Here is a 3,360-nt window from a genome sequence, read left to right as displayed (position 1 = left end):
CTGCTCATTTCTTAGAAATATATATATATATATATATATATATATACATATGTATACATATACACACATATACTTTATTATTCCATTCAGAAGATGCCATGAGCTTTTTTCAGCTCTATATTCTCCATTAGGCTGATCAATTCTATATTTTCCTTTTTGTTCATAGTTCTATTAAAATTATTCCTCTTCTGTCAGAGAAACATTAAAGTCTACAGTTATCACATTACTTTATCTATCTTTTTGCAATTCAGCTAACTATTCCTTTACAAATTCAGGTATGAAATTTATGTATGTAATTTAAATGAATGAGAGATAAGCATTTATCATGTAAAGGCAGCTAATTGTTTAGTGAGCTGGACTTGAACTTAGGAGGACTTGAGTTACAATGATGCCTTAGACACTTCATAATCCAGATCTCACAGAAAAATTCCTAAAATGCACTGAACCCTATTTCCCTTCCAATTGATAGCTTTTGCCAATTACTTTTTCATTCATCTGTGTGATGTCATGAAGCCCTTTGAAACGGATGGTTTTGCTGTTGTTAAAAGCAAGTAGTACTGCCATTTGGTATGTCATCACCATGGCTACATAGGGTTTGGACAAATAACTCATTTTAACTTCACCTGTACAAAGATAATGTAACCATTTAAGCTTCATTCCACTGAAATGCTGATTATAAAATAATTCAAACATCTATACACTTTTTTTTTCCGGTTCCTGAGGGATGGCAAATGTAGAGGAAGGAAACTGAGTAAGAGGTCATGCACCAGCCTGTAGGACATATATTTGAAAACTAATTCCTAAATCAATTACAGTGTCCTGATATTTTATAAAAATGTTGAATTTTTTCTTGAGATCAGCACTGACATTCATGTCTGTATACATTAGATGAGTTTGCTTGTAAACTCATATCCATAGACTTGCTTTAATTTATTAATCATGGCTTCTTCAGAATCCATAGACATAGATAGGCCATGAACTAAACGTTGGCCAATATTCTGGCATAAAACTTTTGAAAAACATCTTAATCATCAATATATTTGAAAACAGTAATGAAGCTCGTAAGCTTGTCTTCTACTTCATTTTCAGTCATTCCTTTTGCTGATTTTTTAAGCAAGTGTTATAGCACTTGGCCAGCAATTCAGGTGCTTTACAAATAGCTTTGGGTTCTTTATAGTTTATGACTGTGTGGGATGCTACTTAAAAAAAAAAAAAACCTCTTAGAGATAGGAACAGAAAGTTTATTTCAATTCTCAAGAGTTGGGTGTTTCTCTCACCAGCGTGCTTCAGATGAAAGAAGACAAATTACAGAAGCAAAAAGCCAGCTTAAATAACCCTAACGGAGAAAATTCCCCCTCCCACCAACCATCAAATATTTGGCTTACAATCTAAGCTGGAGAATCTATTCCCAGAGACAGAGAACAAAGAAACAATATACATATCCAGAAAACAAAGAAACAATATAACAAAGAAACAATCACCTTAGTTTGCTACCAAAATGAAACATTTAGAATGTGCATTCAAGCTAGACACCACTGTGGGAAGGTCACGGTGACCTGAATGTACTGGGGTTTCAAAGTTTCAGCTTGGCAATCTTTAACTACTGACCCAACACTGGGGGAACTATAGAAATCTGTACTTACCCTATTCTGCCTCATGAACTTATCTCCAAATTCAGGATAATCTTATCCCAAACCTTAATTACACTGAGAAGTCTTCACAGGGGCATCCCACTCACTACTGATGTCAGAGCCTTATCCAGGGCATTCATGAAATGTTGATCACCATTCAAAACAGTGTTGATAAGTTGAGCAAATTTGCCATGCACCTCCAAAACTGATTCTACAAATTCAGTTGCCATATATTCCTGAGAAAGATTACCAGTTGCTCTAAGACCCTCATCACGAATATCGTTCTGTAATTCTTGAATCATATGAGGTTAACCATTTGACACAGCACGAAGCAAGTTGTACATATTTGCCATGTCACTTCTTTTCTTTTGTTGTATAATATTGTGACATTCTGCACGTAGGAACTGTAAATTGTCTGCTACCATTTGCTGCTGATATTCATGAATCACTTTACTATATGAACTTAGATATAAATATTTTCTACACCTCATTTCTTCATCTTTTAATCTACCTAGGACCTTTTCCATATATTGTGAACTGTTTACTTCTTGTAACAAATTTGAAGTTTCTTGTTTATAATATTCCCCTATTTCAGTCAGAAAAGACAACTCAGAAATTTCCTGATAAAACTTTAAAGCGAGTTGTTTTTTTTTTTCTTATGCTGTTCAACATGAACAAAGGAGTTAATAACCCCATGGATTACTTTTTGATTTGGGTCTTCCCCACAGTGATTGTTTTTTATTTCTCGGAGGAGCATTCATATAAGGATTGCCTGAAGTAGCTCAACCATCAATTTTCTCCATATATCCAGGGCTAGCTCTCCTATTTCCATGAGTGGTTCATTCATATCTATACCACCATAACCATACTGAAGGTCAGCTTCCTTCAATTTATTCTTCTTAATAAATTGTGTTGAGATAACGGTATAAACAGTACATATGGTTTGCCCCTTTGCTATATTCTTCCCAATACCTATGATATATAACCTATACTTGTTCTTCAGACTCCAGAACTCTCTTGTTTAAATGGTATAAGTGATTTTCCAAACAAAATTTTAGTCTCTGTGTAAAGTCTTTCACTAAGAGGTTCAGGATAGGCCACACATAAAGCATAGTGGTCTGAAAAACTTTCTTTCCAAGTTGCTCTTTCAACATGATCCAAAATGACAGCAACTTTGATTGTCATTAGGAGTTTGTTCCATGTTTCATTAAAATCAACTATTCTTGGATTCAGGGACATCATAAGAGTTTAGTGTTGAAATCTGTATGGAAAGGCTGGGTGAGGGGTGGGAAGCAGGGAAGGCTAGGCAGGCCAGGCCTGGGCAGGGTTGTCAGCTCCGCCCCCTGCTCATGGCACTGCCCTGACTGGGCTGAGAGCCAAGAGGTGGAGAGGAGGACCCCGCAGGGGGCTCCAGCGACAGGGGAAGGGGCACATAGGGGACCAGTGGCATGCTGGGCCTGGGTGCCCCCACCCAAGCCAAGAATTTCAAGAAGCCTGAATTAAATCTCCCTCTCTCTCTCATAAGAAACATTTGAAATCTTAAGAATTGAACAACCAATGCCAGAATATTATTATTAGCTTTCCTACCCACTCTTTTCCCCAACATAAATTCACAAAGTTTCCAAAAAGTAGTTAAACTGGTCTGCCTTCTGTGTTCCACGTTCCCAACATTTATTTAAAAATAATAACTTTCTACACCCACCATCCCAATCACATGCAAACACATTAT

General features: G+C 36.5%; 1 pseudogene; it reads right to left on the bottom strand.

The window, feature by feature from the left end:
• Positions 1–447: 447 nt before the first annotated feature.
• On the bottom strand, positions 448–2,870 carry LOC114025709 (annotated as a pseudogene).
• Positions 2,871–3,360: the final 490 nt, after the last annotated feature.

The sequence above is a fragment of the Vombatus ursinus genome, unplaced genomic scaffold, assembly GCF_900497805.2.
Source record: "Vombatus ursinus unplaced genomic scaffold, bare-nosed wombat genome assembly UNPS02014832.1, whole genome shotgun sequence".
NCBI classification, from domain to species: domain Eukaryota; kingdom Metazoa; phylum Chordata; class Mammalia; order Diprotodontia; family Vombatidae; genus Vombatus; species Vombatus ursinus.
The sequence above is the reverse complement of the archived record's forward strand: the minus strand, read 5'-3'. Positions and strand labels throughout refer to the sequence as shown.